General features: G+C 50.0%; 1 pseudogene; it reads right to left on the reverse strand.

The window, feature by feature from the left end:
* Nucleotides 1-9,652: 9,652 nt before the first annotated feature.
* On the reverse strand, nucleotides 9,653-11,572 carry LOC144278329 (homeobox protein SIX3 pseudogene; annotated as a pseudogene).
* Nucleotides 11,573-17,563: the final 5,991 nt, after the last annotated feature.

A 17,563-nucleotide genomic window follows, 5' to 3' on the forward strand; every position in this document is an offset into this window, starting at 1 on the left:
GTCTTACCAGGGCTCGTAGGAGGCACAGAGCAGCATTTCCAGAGGAGACTAAAACCAATGGGGTAAACCCAAACCCTAATGGGAATGGCCAGATCCCTCAAACTCACCCAGTTTTACCCGAGAACAGGGAATTGGAAAATATGAGTAACGAACCACCAGTTTTAAGAAGGTCCCAGAGGGCTAATAAGGGCGTACTTCCTCTTAGACTTAGAGATGATTATGTTATTGGTTTCATAGAATCATAGAATCATAGAATATCAGGGTTGGAAGGGACCTCAGGAGGTCATGTAGTCCAACCCCCTGCTCAAAAGCAGGACCCATACCCAATTAAATCATCCCAGCCAGGGCTTTATCAAGCCTGACCTTAAAAACTTCTAAGGAAGGAGATTCCACCACCACCCTAGGCAACGCATTCCAGTGTTTCACCACCCTCCTAGTGAAAAAGTTTTTCCTAAATATCCAACCTAAACCTCCCCCACTGCAGCTTGAGACCACTACTCCTTGTCCTGTCCTCTTCCACCACTGAGAATAGTCTAGAACCATCCTCTCTGGAACTACCTCTCAGGTAGTTGAAAGCAGCTATCAAATCCCCCCTCATTCTTCTCTTCTGCAGACTAAACAATCCCAGTTCTCTCAGCCTCTCCTCATAACTCATGTGTTCCAGACCCCTAATCATTTTTGTTGCCCTTCGCTGGACTCTCTCCAATTTATCCACATCCTTCTTGTAGTGTGGGGCCCAAAACTGGACACAGTACTCCAGATGAGGCCTCACCAATGTCGAATAGAGGGGGACGATCATGTCCCTCTATCTGCTCGCTATGCCCCTACTTATACATCCCAAAATGCCATTGGCCTTCTTGGCAACAAGGGCACACTGCTGGCTCATATCCAGCTTCTCGTCCACTGTCACCCCTAGGTCCTTTTCCGCAGAACTGCTGCCTAGCCATTCAGTCCCTAGTCTGTAGCTGTGCATTGGGTTCTTCCATCCTAAGTGCAGGACCCTGCACTTATCCTTATTGAACCTCATCAGATTTCTTTTGGCCCAATCCTCCAATTTGTCTAGGTCCCTCTGTATCCTATCCCTGCCCTCCAGCGTATCTACCACTCCTCCCAGTTTAGTATCATCCGCAAATTTGCTGAGAGTGCAATCCACACCATCCTCCAGATCATTTATGAAGATATTGAACAAAACCGGCCCCAGGACCGACCCCTGGGGCACTCCACTTGACACCGGCTGCCAGCTAGACATGGAGCCATTGATCACTACCCGTTGAGCCCGACAATCTAGCCAACTTTCTACCCACCTTATGGTGCATTCATCCAGCCCATACTTCCTTAACTTGCTGACAAGAATACTGTGGGAGACCGTGTCAAAAGCTTTGCTAAAGTCAAGATACAATACATCCACTGCTTTCCCTTCATCCACAGAACCAGTCATCTCATCATAGAAGGCAATTAGATTAGTCAGGCATGACCTTCCCTTGGTGAAGCCATGCTGACTGTTCCTGATCACTTTCCTCTCATGTAAGTGTTTCAGGATTGATTCTTTGAGGACCTGCTCCATGATTTTTCCGGGGACTGAAGTGAGGCTTACTGGCCTCATGAAGTGTTTTAATGAATATTGTTATGTATAGTATGAAGAAATAGATGTGAAATGTTAAATATGTTAAATGTTCTTTTTGATAATTGTTAATGTGTTTTTGATATGATACGATGTGGGTATATGGTGTTACTATGGGGCTCGGATGTACTGGTGTGAATATTGTGGCTGTGGCAGAATTTTAGCAAGGGGGAATGTAAGGGGACTGTTGCCCCCTTACCAACATTCAGTGGGGGTGTTTTGGTTGGCTAGCTCCCAGTACTAAAAGGGGAAGGGTCAAAGGGAAATCAGGACCCTGAGACTGACAGCCCTCAGGAACAATGTGGAGAGGCCAATGCTCCAGGTCAGCCTGAATGACAAGGTGAGCAGGCTAATCAGGGAGTCAGGAGGCCAGGGAGGTCCCGTCCTCCGAGTGAGCTGGATTTGCCTGGGTCAGACAGAGGGGCCGAGCTAAGGAGAAAGCAGGGGCCCAAGCTGAGCTGGGGAGCAGAGCTGGGCCAGATCCAGAGGAACCAGAAAAGCAGCCCAGAGAGAACAGACCCTGTCCTGGAAGCAGAGCTGCAGCCCCAAAGCCAGAGGCACAGCCCAGAGAGAGCAGACCTGCAGGAACCAGAGCCAGAGGGGCCAGAAAAGCAGCCCAGGAAGCAGGTCAGTGCTGGGAGCAGAGTTACAGAAGCAGCCTGCAGAGCAGACCTGTCCTGGGAGCAGAGCTGCAGCCCCCAACCCAGAGGCACAGCCCAGAGAGAGCAGACTTGCCCTGGGAGCAGAGCTGCAGCAACCAGAGCCAGAGGGGCCAGAGAAGCAGCCCAGGGAGCTGGAGGCAGAGCAGCAGCAGTGCAGAGACCAAGTGGTGCAGCTGGGGCTGGAGCAGTCTGGAGCTGGGTGCAGTGAGCAGCTGGGGAGACCGAGGGGGACCCTGGGCAGCGGGCCCAGCACAGGGAGATGCCTCAGTCAAGAGGTTCTGCAGGCCAGGCTTGGATCATAACCCCGATAGGGCGGGGGCGACACTGGGAAGAAGGGTCCTACCACTTAGAGTCTGAGAGCATGTGGCCACCACCAAAGCAAGTGTCCAACCCACAGCATCCCTGCAGCACAGCCAGGGCCTGAGAAGAAGGCCTGGGACTTACAAGGAGCAGACTGTGAACTGCCCTGACACTTCAGAGACACTGTTTGTGGTGTTCCCTGCCACAGAGCGGGCTGATGTGTTTCCTTTAACCTTTCCCATTTTGCCTTATTCTTTTTAAAATTAATTGTTGATTAAATATCTTGCATTTGCTTTAACTTGTATGTAATGGTCAGTGGGTCAGAGAAGTGCCCAGTGCAGAGAGAGTACCCCGGAGTGGGGACACCCTAGCCCCTGTCCTAGGTGACCACAGCAGGGTTGGGGGTCGAGCCCCCCAGGAATCCTGGGCCCAGCCTTGTTGGGGTTGCGAGGACTCTGCCAGACAGGAGAGTGGAAGGGGAGCCCTCAAGGACAGGGAGGCCAGTGGGTAAAGGAAGTGGGAGCGAGGACTCAGATCCTTTCGCTAGCCTACTTCACCGGGGTAGTGCAGAAGCCAGGAAGGTTCCTCACAATAGCGGGACTATTCACCCGCTTACATAAGGGTCGGGGTGTTGCCAGCCAGTCAGTGAGAAATAAGAATGAACTGAAGTGAAGGGAGAGCCCAGCTGCAACTTTATATATATATATATATAATTGTGAAAGTGTTGGCTCCCCTGATGCTGTGCTTCAGCTCGCGAGGGCAAAGACGAGAAAAGCAGCCTTCTGAACGAGTGTTAACATTCTCATACTCTCACCTAGTGTAACTCTGTTTAATACTGGTCTACATAGTGCTGGTGCACAGATCAATTTCTTGATGTTAGTAAATTTCAATTATTCTTAAAATTAAAGTTTCTATAAGCTTAGCTGAAACAAAATTTTTATTTGCTTAAAAATGGCATGAATATATACACATTTACAGTTCCTAGCATACTAATTTATCATCTTATATGACAGGGCTAAATCATGCATGCAAATTGTGCATCAAAGTCATGAAATGGGCACAAAGGCAATAAATAAGGTATTGAAAAGTTTAACAAATGGTGGAGGGGGGGGGCGTGCGGGATTTGGTGTAGGGCTGGCCCTGCTCTTGGGCTCACAAGGCCACGGTATCAACTGTATAAAGGTTGTATGTGTTCATGTAGGCTGGGGATTGTATTCTGTCCCCATGGGAGTGTCCTGCAGGAACTAAAACCACTGTGGGGGGTGATTAATGGAAACCCCTATGCAGTGGATGAGCAGCTGGATATGAGTCAGCAGTGTGCCCTACTTGCCAAGAAGGCTAACAGCATATTGGGCTGCATTAGTAGGAGCGTTGCCAGCAGTTTGAGGGAAGTGATTATTCCCCTCTATTCAGCACTGGTGAGGCCACACCTGGAGTACTGTGTCCAGTTTTGGCCCCCCCTCCCCCCCCACTACAGAAAGAATGTGGACAAATTGGATAGAGTCCTACGAAAATGATTAGGGGGCTGGAGCACATGACTTACAAGGAGACGCTGAGGGAACTGGGCTTATTTAGTGTGCAGAAAAGAAGAGTGAGGGGGGGATTTGATAGCAGCCTTCAACTACCTGAAATGGGGTTCCAAAGAGGATGGAGCTAGGCTGTTCTCAGTGGTGGCAGATGACAGAACAAGGCACAATGGTCTCAAGTTGCAGTGGGGGAGGTCTAGGTTGGATATTAGGGGAAAACTATTTCACTAGGAGGGTGGTAAAGCACTGGAATGGGTATCTAGGGAGGTGGAGATATCTCCATCCTTAAAGGTTTTTAAGGCCTGGCTTGACAAAGCCCTGATTGGGATGATTTAGTTGGGGTTGGCTCTGCTTTGAGCAGGGGGTTGACTTCCTGAGGTCTCTTCCAACCCTAATCTTCTATGATTCACATACTGCTCTTTCCAGGAGAGAAGGCTGCTGCATCTGTGTGTGTTTGTGTACACACGTTTGTATCTGTGCACAGATGTCCATATGTGTAGCCCTCCAGCTGGCTCACCCAAACTGGCTGTTCTCTGTGACTCAGCCAAAGCAAGAGCTGCCCCGTCAGTTCCCACTGTGCTGTTGCCTTGGTGGTGGTGGTGAAGGGGTGGGGTGGGCAGTGCTGGGGATCAGGGTTCATCCCCTCAGGGAATAGGTCAACCCCACACACAGCAGGGGGCCAGGGCCTAAAGGTGTATGTGAAGGATCCACATACAAACAGCCCCAGTGCCCTACCCCAGCAATGGACTCATCTCTGCTTCAGGTGAACAATCCTTGTATAAACAGCCTCTGTGCCTCACTGCAGAGGAGGCTGCATCTCAACACTGGGTGTAAACAGCCCGGGCCACACACCGAGCCCCAGACAGATCCCTGGCTGACAGCAGAACCCAGAGAGGGTAATGAGCCATAAGGAGCTGCATTGGCTGAGGACCCCAGAGACCTAGGGGAATTGTGGACCACTGCAGCAGAAGACAAAGTAGGAGGTAGCCCAGGGGACTGAAACATTGCTCCAGTTGTAGAACCAGGGAACCGGTCAGCATGTTTCAGGAGGATCCCCATTGCCAGGGCCCTAAAGTCTATGCAGAACCTCACCGTCCCTTCAGACTTTGGGATCAGGACTATTGGGCTTCGTCATTCATGCTGGGACTCTTCCATTATCCCCCAGGGCCAGCATTGCTTCAAGTTCTTTCTGGACCACTTCCCACCTTTTTCTGGGAAGTGGGCAATGCTGGGTGCAGACCTTCTGCCTGGGAATGGTGTCTATGGTGACTGGTAATGTTCATCTGCACTAGATGGAAAGATAAAATGGAGGGAAAGTCTTGGACCAACTTTTGTAGCTTTGCTTTTTGTTCCGGGTCTGAGACCTGCCAGGGCCCTGCTTTGGGACTCTGAGGAGCAGGAAGGATCCCAGTTCCTCTACCGCAGATACGCCACACTCCTAGGTGGTGTCCTGCTTCCCTGATGGGCCAATAGGCCACACATCCCCATGGAGGTGGGCAGCTTTGTTGACTCTGGCCCTTGGGCCATGCAGCCCGTTAAGGAAGGGCCACTTTATTGACTCCAGCCACTGGCCCACAGAGCCCTGTAAGGAAGGGCTACCTATTGACTTAGGCCATCAGGCCACACTGCCCTGAGAGTGAGGGAAGTCCAAGGGAGTCTAAATACTAGACAGTACTAACCTGCTTGGTAGTCAGTCACCATTATGGAATCTAGCCAGCGGCAGTACATCCCTTCTGTTTAACCATTCGTGACCTGACACCCTGTGACAGGGTGTACCTACGCTGCAATACAAGGCCAAATTGTCCTGACTCTATGGTTTTTGTTTCCAACTTATGGTGGCTGAGCATACATGGTTATGCTAAAGCCATACACAAGTCCAGGTCTCTCATAACATATATTTTTCTTCCCCATTGACTTAGTTTCCTGTAGCACCAGCTATTCAGAGTGTGGGGATAGCAGGTTAGATTCCTGAATCAGGCCCTGGTGAGCCCCAGCTGCACCGCCTGCTGAGCCCCAATGCATACTGGAACAGGACCGTGCAGACTCCCTGAGGGGCCCCAGTGCATGCTGGGAGAAAGCAATGGAGAGAGGCCTGCTCTGCAGCTCAGCACTGCTGCCCTTCCCTCACCCACCCCCTCAGAAGGGGGTAAAAATCGTATCTTTCTCACTCAGGTTTAACCCTTCTGTCAGGTGGAGTCAGCAGCAACAAGGGCCAGGTTCAATATCTAGGGATGCCTCTTAATAGTACAAAACAGAAATAGCTTCAACCTCCACCCAGTAATTTGGGAAAATTAAACATCACCCCTGGGCATCTCTAAGAGGTAGACTCACAAGCATTGAGTCTGTGTACAACAAAGAACATTTTTAGTAAAACGGGAAAAGGAACCCAGCATTAATTTTGGAAAACACCACAATTCAAAAGTATATGACCATGAGCAAACACCCATCTCAGAGTACATGGGGCAGTACTCTTTGCCTCAGTTTCTCATCTTGCAGTGTAAAAACACACCACTCTCCCCAGTGCACCCTCCTCACAGTTACTGTCCTCAATCAGTAAAGACCCATAGTTCAGAGGTGTGTTCACATGAGTTCACCCCAAAAGCGTTGAGCACTGCTTCTGTGCTCACCATTGCAACTGTCTCATAGTTGCTAGTGTTCACTGGGCCACTGCTACTGCCATTTCTCTGCTGTAATATCACATTCTGAGGTGCTACTACTTAAAACAGCTCTGTGATTTTAAGAGATGGAAGGAACCTCACGTCTACCACAGACTTTGCAATTTCTTTCAGTCCATTACTACCATACCCCAGATCTAACGCTCAGCACCTAGTTATCAGTGATTTCAGCTCTAGTGATCACTGAACACACACAAAAACTCTAATCAGCTCTATTTTTAAACACTACAGAGAACAGTAGCAAATAATACCTAGGACTCCCTAGTAAGACCCCATACCCCCAGACACGAACACTCACTCTTACTCTCTTTCTTCTGCCCTAGGTATTGGCATCCCTGCCCCCTGCATAGCAAGTGAGATTCAGTTTAGGGTAAGCCCCTCAATCAGGGCAGGCTAAGTACAGTTCTGCTGCCCTTTACTCATATAATAGGGATAACAACATTTCATTACCCCTGCATTCAATAAAGTGATTTGTAAACCAACACTAGCAAAAACTGATCACTTTGGCAAAGCAGCTCCATCATGCTGTGCACCTAGAAAGAGTAGGTGAGTTTATGAAAATACAGTCTGTTCCTGAAATCTTTTCATCTTGGCTCATTGCTAGATGTCAGAGGAGAGTTCATTCAGCCTTTGCTTACACAAGTAATCCTTGTCCTGTGGCTTCTGGCTGGATCCCGCTGCAGGTCACATCCTTCCATGTCATCCAAGGGGGATGGTGGGGATGGGGAAATCCATGACTCCTACCCACCCCTGGCCAGGTGCAGGTCTCTGCTGTTCATAGACTGCTCTTGCTGTCACTGATGGTTGAGGTGGGATACTTCTGCCTGCTGAGGGCACTGCTGTGCTCTTGCAGAGATGGGGTGTCACTCAGGCCCACAGTGTCTTGACTCTCAGCCTTGGGAGGCTGGGATGATGAATCTTTCTGGAGTCTGGGTGTGGGGGCAATTAATAATGCAACTAGAGAATTAAAAGCCCCATTCAATTATAGTAATCCCTCTCCCAGTGTAAACCCTCTCTGCAAGTTATTAGTACCATGCTATGGTCATGCAAAGAGACCCTGTCCAAGATCAGGGCCTCTTTGGTGCCAGATATTGTCCAGACCCTATCCAAGATCAGGGACCCATTGTGCTGGATGCTGCATAGACCCCCAACCTAGACTGGGTTCCCCATTGTTCTGGGCACTGCACAGACAACAAACAGGCACTGAGAGAAGTAGGGAGTTGCATAAGGTCTCTGGAAGAGGAAGGAATAGAACCCAAGTGTCCTGATCCCATGTGCCAGACATGAGGTGCTCCTGGACCAGCCCTCACGGCATGGGAAATAGGTTGGCAACATTTTCTCCAATAAGCAAGGGGGCTGCACTGGGATCCCAGGGACTGAACCTGAGCAGGCGCACCCTGAAGCCCCACTTGTATTTGGAGGGAATAATAAAACCACATTACTGGGAGATTCAGTTTGGCTTTCAGCTCTGAAAGCTACTTCCCGCAGAACTGTGCCCCCTACTGAACCTCCATCCAGCTCCCTGCAGCACTACATCCCCTTCTGCAGCGGTTCTCAACCAGGGGTCCATGCGCCCTTTCGGGGGGGGGGGGCACGGGACCCTGTGGCTGAAACCCAGATCCCAAGCCCTTGCACTCTACGTCATGGGGCTGAAACCCTGAGCCCCAGCACCCCCCACCACGGTGCTGAAACTCCAAGCCCTGGTCCCCTCCCCCAATGGCAGTGCCAGAGCAGGACAGTCCCTGGGGCAGCTCCCCACCCCACTTCCTCCTCTCCCTGTCCCTGAGGCCCCCACCCCCTGGCCAGGTTGGAAGCAGGAAGCCAGAGTCTGGGCAATGCGGGCAGCTGCTGCTCTGGCTAGTTTCATAGGGCAGGCAGCCATGGCATTCCCCTGTCTGCTGCTGCTGGTGCCTGGGGTTGCAGCGGCTCCTCAGCTCACACATCTGGTAAGAGCTGCCCAGGCAGGGGGACCCTGCGCTGTGGCCAGCAGAGCCCTTGGGGAGCAGTGACCGCAGGGGAGCCCTCCTGGCACACAGCCCCCAGCTACCCCCTCCCTGCACCCTGAGTTACCCCCCCTGCCCGCACACAGCCCCCAGCTACCCCCTCCCTGCACCCTGAACTACCCCCTGCATGCACACAGCCCCTAGCTACACCCCCCACCCACAGCCCTGAGCTCCCCCCTCCCTGTACTCTGAACAGTTTTCAAACTTTTGGAGCTGAACCCACACCACACACAACCCGGACAGGCTAGGTGGCCTGCCGTGGTGAGTCAGAGGGTGGAGGTGGCGCTGCCTTCCTGGACCCCACTGTGCGGAGCTGGCCCAAGCCCCACCAGCCCCTGCCCTCCCCCAATAGAAATCAAACTACGCCTATGTCCAGCGGCCCACTCTTGGTCTGGAGCCCTGATTCCCCTCCCCCACTGGACCCTGGAGTCTTTATAGCATGTTGAGGGGGGCCTCAGAAAGAAAAAGGTTGATAACCCCTGTTCTACTGCACCCCTGCCACCCGACTCCATACAGCATTACGCCCCCTATTCAGGCCCTGCCCCTCTCCCTGAACCCTGGTGCCCCCTACTGACACCCTATCCCAATCCCTGAAGAACAACACCCCATACTGAGCCTCCACCATGATCCTTGAAGCACAGCTCACACTACTGACCCACCTGCTCCCAGCAGCAAGGGGCCTTCTACTAAGCACCCCACCCCACTCTCTGCAGCACAGGACCCCTTATTGCCCCCGCCCCACTCCAGGCAGCACAGGACCCCTTGAATATTTCATGTATGTCTCCTATCCTATCCAGTCCCACTTGGCCTGTGTGCTGCAGGCTGGGGCAGGCACCATCTTGGATCCTGGGGATGTTCAGGCCCCTCACCTGTTCTTGGCCGAGGCAGCACGGTCCCGCTGTCGGCGGTTCTTGAACCAGTTCCCCACCTGGGTGGGGGTAAGGCCAGTGGCATGGGCCAGATGGCGCTTGCGGGAGGGGTTGGGGTAGGGGTCCTGCAGGTACCATTCCCGCAGCAGGTTCCGTGTCTTCTCCTGGGGACAGAGAGAAGGGCAGTGGGATGGGTATCAACACAGGGATGGGGTCAGCAGGGAGACCCTTATACCCTATCCTGATGAGCCTTCCCAGCCATGCACAGGCCCATATAGAGCATTCACCATCCTGGTGGGCAGCATAATCCACTGCAGTCTATTCACTGGGTGGTGGTTGTGGGAGACAGGATCATCCCCTCCAGTCTGTCCCACCTGAGGAGGAGGTGGGATTGCCCTACACAGCATTCCTCTTGGGGGGGGGGGGCAGAGCTGTCCCCAACAGTCTATTTAATCATCGCCCACAGTCTATTCCCTGGGAGTGGGGGATTGTCCCCTACACTCTATTCTCTCACCAAGGAGCTGTCAATCTGCTGCTCATGACCCTCTTCCTCTCCTGCCCCACCACCTGATGCCCTGCTCACCTTGAAGCTGCTGGCCCTGTGCTGGATGTTGCTGTTGGAGAAGGATAGTCTCCTGCATGATGGGTACTGGTCCAGGCCCCCCAAGGTCCATGGGGCCCCACAGGGTGAGGCCTGGCTGCAATAGGGTGCCAGCAGGGCTGCGGTGTGGGGGCCCAGCGGCCCCAGCTCAGGGCAGGCCGGCACCCATGGAGGGACCTGGTGGCACCTGTGGGCAAGGGTAGGCGGCAGGGCCCAGAGGAACCGTGCCAGACGCTCGAACTCCCCACTCTCCTGCAGGGCCTCACAGACTCGGGCCACCTGCCCTGGGGGGAAGAGTGACAGACCAGGTGGTGGTAGTGGCATAGGGCCAGTGGGGGGATGGGACCAGGGCAGAGAAAGATGTAGGTTTGAATATGGGATGGAGAGGTAAAGTGCAGGAGGCAGGGGGGTATAGAGCAAGAAAAGGGGAACAGGGCAGGGGATCGGGATGGGAGTATGGGATGGAGGAGGGATGAGGCAGAAATCAGGGTGAGCGGGGATGGGGCAGGTTTGTGTCGGGCTGGAATGAGAGGAATGGGACAAGCAATCCGAGTATGGAACAGAGGGTTATGGGTCTGGGATTGGGGTGTGAGGAACAGAGAGGGACAGGGCAGAGGATTGCGGGGGAGGCCTATAGGAGGCAGACAGAGGGAATTGGACAAACTGAGGATGGGAGAGAAAAATAACAGAAATGATGTTAGTGCCACTACCCAGTAACTAGGCAGAGCTTTGCATCAGTCCTTCCCTTCCCTTCCCACCCCACCCCCCACCCCCCGCACCCTGGGCAGTGCCATGGAGGGCCACCTGGCTCAGCCAGATGACATGGCAGCTCTGAGGTTTGATCTCCAGACTCACCAGCTATGCTGACTCCCTTAAAGCCTCAGCTCCTCAGACGGGGGTGGGGGGGGGGGGGGAATCTCAGCCTCCATGGAGGAAAAAGGCACTTTCTAATCTTTGTGTTTGTAGAGAGAAGGCTGGGGACATGACCCCCACCTCCCACAAAAGCTGGGGACTCAACCCCCCCCCCATCCCACTGAAAGTTGTTGATGTGATATATGCCCATCCTAACTCCCCAAGGAGGCTGGAACCAGACCCCTGCCCCTCAAGAAAGCTGGAGATGTGATCCCTGCTCCCTCCCCACAAAGGCTGGAGACAACCCCCAGGCCCCCCTGAAGGGTCACAAAGCAGAAAGAAAAGAAAGAAGCCAACATGGATTACTTTTAAAAATCTTGGTTTGAAGCCAATCTCATGCAATTTTGAGTGGCTGACTCTGCTGGCCCAGTCAGGGACCCAGAGAAAGCAACTCACCTGTCATGTGCAAATGGTGGATTGGTTGGAGATGGTTAGAAAGAGGACCAGACGCCAGGCCATCCAGCTAGGTACTGAGAATATAGATAAGACATATGGGCTGGGGACGATTTCTGGGCCCTAAGGACTCAGGAGCCCCAATGAGAACCAGCAGACCAGTGACTCCTAGTGCGATATCATGTGAGAGCGATTAAGAAGGAGCAGAGTGGTGGGATCCCTTGGGATATGACCTTAGTCAGACTAACAATGAGTCCTGTATCTGGCTTTGGGGTGCACACTTCAAAGAGGATGGTGACAATTTGACAATCCAATCCATAATAGTGAATAATTTTGAGTTTTAATAAAGAAAATTTAAAATACTCTTTATAAAGAGTAAAGAATTAAGAATAATAATAAAATAATAAAGAATTTTCAATCCTTGAGGGGGCCACTTGGGATCTGGGGCAAAAATTGGGGATTGGTCCTGCTTTGAGCAGGAGGTTGGACTAGATGACCTCCTGAGGTCCCTTCCAACCCTGATATTCTATGATTCTGTGAAATACGATCTACCTATTCACCCTCTCTAATATACAGCCAATATACATCCAATACTATCTATCCATCCAGTCCATATCTATCTATCCAGTCATTGTGACAAAGTCAGCCGGACAGCTGCAAGAGGGTGTGGGAAGGCAGGCATGTTAGCCCTAGAATGTTAAAGGCCCTCTTCCCTATAAGCTGAGAAGGGGTTACCTCAGGTCAATTAGGAACACCTGGATCCAGTTAAGAGCTGCCTGAGAACTTTTAAAACTGGAAGGGAGAGAGAGACAAGCTGTTACCAGGCTAGTGGCAGCAGGGAAGTAAGCTTCTCCAGAATGGGAGGTTACACTCCTCCCCATAGGGGAAGCAGACAAGCCTGAGTGCCTTCTAGGGGAAGGACTGACATCCTGGGGCAGGCTACAGGGCAACACCCAGCCTCAGTGAGGAGGCAGGGGAAGGTATCATCCCTTTGTTTTCATGTTTATGGGACTATTGCCCTTTTGTTTGTGTAGGATGACCCAGTAGGGCCAAAGGAGCACAGATAATGGGAGGATGAACACTCCTCGGAGTAGGGTGGGGTTGATTTACCCCAGGCCCACCATCACCAGAGGGGGAAGTGCTTGGTCCAGCAAGGCGAAGGAGGTGCCTTGCCACACCATCCACCCACCCCAGTATACAGCTATCCATCCAATACACATCTACGGGGCCAGTTCTAGGGGTGGACAAGCAGGGCAGTTTGCCAAACTGCTGGGCGTTTTTTTTTTTTTTTTTGCTCAGCAATGAGGTGCCCAAAAACATATAGGTTTCAGAGTAACAGCCGTGTTAGTCTGTATTCGCAAAAAGAAAAGGAGTACTTGTGGCACCTTAGAGACTAACCAATTTATTTGAGCATAAGCTTTCGTGAGCTACAGCTCACTTCATCGGATCCATTCTGTGGAAAGTGTAGAAGATCTTTTTATATACACACAAAGCATGAAAAAGTACCTCCTCCCACCCCACTCTCCTGCTAGCAATAGCTTATTTAAAGTGATCATAGAATCATAGAATATCAGGGTTGGAAGAGACCCCATAAGGTCATCTAGTCCAACCCCCTGCTCAAAGCAGGACCAATTCCCAGTTAAATCATCCCAGCCAGGGCTTTGTCAAGCCTGACCTTAAAAACCTCTAAGGAAGGAGATTCTACCACCTCCCTAGGTAACGCATTCCAGTGTTTCACCACCCTCATAGTGAAAAAGTTTTTCCTAATATCCAATCTAAACCTCCCCCACTGCAACTTGAGACCATTACTCCTCGTTCTGTCATCTGCTACCATTGAGAACAGTCTAGAGCCATCCTCTTTGGAACCCCCTTTCAGGTAGTTGAAAGCAGCTATCAAATCCCCCCTCATTCTTCTCTTCTGCAGACTAAACAATCCCAGCTCCCTCAGCCTCTCCTCATAAGTCATGTGTTCTAGACCCCTAATCATTTTTGTTGCCCTTCGCTGGACACTCTCCAATTTATCCACATCCTTCTTGTAGTGTGGGGCCCAAAACTGGACACAGTACTCCAGATGAGGCCTCACCAATGTCGAATAGAGGGGACATTCACTCTCCTTACAATGTGTATGATAATCAAGTTGGGCCATTTCCAGCACAAATCCAGGTTTTCTCACCCCCCCACACCCCCACACACAAACCCACTTCCTTGCCTACAGACAGCCCCCCAACCTGAAGCAAATACTCACCAGGAACCACATACCACACAACAGACCCACTAACCCAGGAACCTATCCTTGCAACAAAGCCCGTTGCCAACTGTGCCCACATATCTATTCAGGGGACACCATCACAGGGCCTAATAACATCAGCCACACTATCAGAGGCTCGTTCACCTGCACATCCACCAATGTGATATATGCCATCATGTGCCAGCAATGTCCCTCTGCCACGTACATTGGTCAAACTGGACAGTCTCTACGTAAAAGAATAAATGGACACAAATCAGATGTCAAGAATTATAACATTCATAAACCAGTCGGAGAACACTTCAATCTCTCTGGTCACGCAATTACAGACATGAAAGTTGTGATATTACAACAAAAAAACTTGAAATCCAGACTCCAGCGAGAAATTGTTGAATTGGAATTCATTTGCAAATTTGATACAATTAACTTAGGCTTGAATAGAGACTGGGAGCGGCTAAGTCATTATGCAAGGTAACCTATTTCCCCTTGTTTTTTCCTACCCCGCCCTCCCTCAGACATTCTTGTTAAACCCTGGATTTGTGCTGGAAATGGCCCACCTTGATTATCATACACGTTGTAAGGAGAGTGGTCACTTTAGATAAGCTATCACCAGCAGGAGAGTGGGGTGGGAGGAGGTACTTTTTCATGCTGTGTGTGTATATAAAAAGATCTTCTACACTTTCCACAGTATGCATCCGATGAAGTGAGCTGTAGCTCACGAAAGCTTATGCTCAAATAAATTGGTTAGTCTCTAAGGTGCCATAAGTACTCCTTTTCTTTTTGCAAAAACATACATTAACTACAAATACATGTCAATCTATCCACCCTCATAAACATCTATCCATCCAATACACATACATCTACCCAAATCCCATAGCCATCCCCAACGTGCATCTATCCCTCTATCCCCAATAAACTGCTCTCCGTCCATCCCAATACATATCCACCCACACATGTGCAATATCTATCTATTTCTCTGTGCATCCCCAATTTGTATCTATCTGTCTAACACTCAATACATATCTTCAATCTGTGATGGCTGGGAAGGTGCTCCATGGTGAGAGTGTTGATCTGTACCCCAAAACATGGTTTATGTATTGAGTTTCTGTGACAGGTGCTGAGCCTGCTGGAGGGAATGGTCAGTTTGAACACCTTTCTCAGAGACAGATGCAGTCATAAGAGGAGTGATTTAACCCATTTAGATTAAAGTGTTCCAGATGCCAAGCAATGGAGCAGCCATCACAGGCATTCTTCTAGATCATTGGTTCCTAAACTGGGGGGCAAGAAGAAATTCCAAGGGGGAACGTGAGGCTGCCTGGCCCTTGAGCTCCCTGCTGGGGAGGCTAGCCCCCAGCTCCTCCTCTGCTGTCCCCCCCGCCCCCATGCCCCTCGCAGCCATGCCACCATGCGGGCAGCGCGGCTTGTGCCCGCCCACCTCCCAGGCTTTCCAGTAAGCCAGTCCTGCCACTCTGAGTGGCCTGGTAAGGGGGGTGGGGGGGTGGGGGTTGGATAAGGGGCAGGAGGTCCCAGGGACAACATTCCCTCTAATTTTTGACAGGCCATGTGTGCAAAAAATTTCTTCTGTGCAAATTTTTGAAGCAGAGTTCAAATTTGTGCACCATGAGGCAAATGCACTCAAGCGAGTAAAATGCTTATACATTTAAAAAGTTTTAATTTGCAATTTGTAATAATAATAGTTTTACGCCATGTTATTTTATAAATGTCATTTTAAATACTTAGAAAAAGGAAATTTAACCATTCTTCATGAAGCAGAAGTTAGTTTTAGTTATAAATTACCCTTTATGATCTTTTTTATAGACAATCACGAGCATATATCAAGCACATATTAATCATGATCATTATCAGTCCATAGGCTTCTGCCCATTGGTGTCCACTTTCACCTTTCATTCTATACACGTGTCCGAAAAGACTTTGATAAACATATGATAAAGAATTTAATAAGTATGCCATTATGTCCATTTATATGGGTTTTCAGATAGAGACATCATAAGTTAAAAAAGCAAATCAAGAGTTTGTGTTTTAAATTTAAAATTTTCTTAAAAAATATCAATAAATGATTATCAGCCAAGAATAAGATATGTAATTACAAATGCATTTTAAATTTTCTTATTGGTTGAAATGTCAAAGACTGCTAAACTAACAAAGAAAGCCTGGATTTGTGCTGGACATGGCCCACCTTGATTACCATGCACATTGTAGGGAGAGTGGTCACTTTGGATGAGCTATTACCAGCAGGAGAGTGAGTTTGTGTGTGTATGGGGGTGGGGGGGGTGAGAAAACCTGGATTTGTGCTGGAAATGGCCCACCTTGATTATCATGCACATTGTAGGGAGAGTGGTCACTTTGGATGAGCTATTACCAGCAGGAGAGTGAGTTTGTGTGTGTGGTTTTTGGAGGGGGGTGAGGGGATGATAGAACCTGGATTTGTGCAGGAAATGGCCCACCTCGATTATCATGCACATTGTGTAGAGAGTTGTCACTTTGGATGGGCTATTACCAGCAGGAGAGTGAGTTTGTGTGTGGGGGGGTGGAGGGTGAGAAAACCTGGATTTGTGCTGGAAATGGCCCAACTTGATGATCACTTTAGATAAGCTATTACCAGCAGGACAGTGGGGTGGGAGGAGGTATTGTTTCATGATCTCTGTGTGTATATAATGTCTGCTGCAGTTTCCACGGTATGCATCTGATGAAGTGAGCTGTAGCTCACGAAAGCTCATGCTCAGATAAATTGGTTAGTCTCTAAGGTGCCACAAGCGTTGCACTATGTGACTTCGGTGTAACCGTTTCTGTAGTCTCATCCAGCCTTCCAGATTTAAATGAAGTCGCTGTTCTTTTACGCTTTAGACCTCTAGACAGTGACATTTTGGGATTGATTTTTACCAGATTGGTTTATTTAAAATTAATACTTTTATTATACGGCTACTATTTCAATGCGCTTAGCAGCGTGACTCGACAAAAGGGCAAACAGGAGATCAGTCAGATCAGGATACCTGAAGTTTGTGCATAGCTCCAATCATGCCCACGCATCTGGGGCAAAAAAATGAGGGAAAATGGAGATGTGTGGGTCCGACCTTCCCAACATGATCAACGTTCCACGTTTGAAATGCTGGCAGGGAGGGGTATGATTCATTGCCCTCCTTTCCCTTTTCTCCCCTTGCCAGCTAGTAGAATCTGGCTGTGTTGACAGATGGCAGGGTAACAGTGTCAAAAGTCGCCCGTAAATGATATTTCGGCCTGACTCCAATAGAGTATTTCATTTTTTGTGCATGTGGTGTTTCGCTGTGCACGGGGGGGGTTAGGATCTGTGTGTGCGTGCACAGCGAACCAGGAACAGTGCCCAGGGGGCAGTCAGGGGACAGGGAGTGGTTGGATGGGGCAGAGGTTCTGGGGGGGCGGTCAGGAGACAGGGAGCAGGGGGTTTGGATAGGTGCGGGAGTCTCCGGGGGCCTGTCAGGGGGTGGGGATGTTGATTGGGGTCAGGGCAGTCAGGGGACAAGGAGCAGGGGGGTTGGATAGGGGGTAGGGTCCCGGGAGGGGTTAGTCAAGGGTCAAGGAGATAATAGACCAACAGACAAAATTATAATTATTATGTATACATAATAATAAGTATTCATAAGATTGTCCAATTACAGGTCTATATTATTTAACTACAATAAAGTATTAACAATCTTCTCGTTTCTGATTATGAATATAAGTAGACAAGAATAAAGGTATAACATAAAGTACAATAATAAA

Source organism: Eretmochelys imbricata, chromosome 21 (assembly GCF_965152235.1).
Source record: "Eretmochelys imbricata isolate rEreImb1 chromosome 21, rEreImb1.hap1, whole genome shotgun sequence".
NCBI classification, from domain to species: Eukaryota; Metazoa; Chordata; order Testudines; family Cheloniidae; genus Eretmochelys; species Eretmochelys imbricata.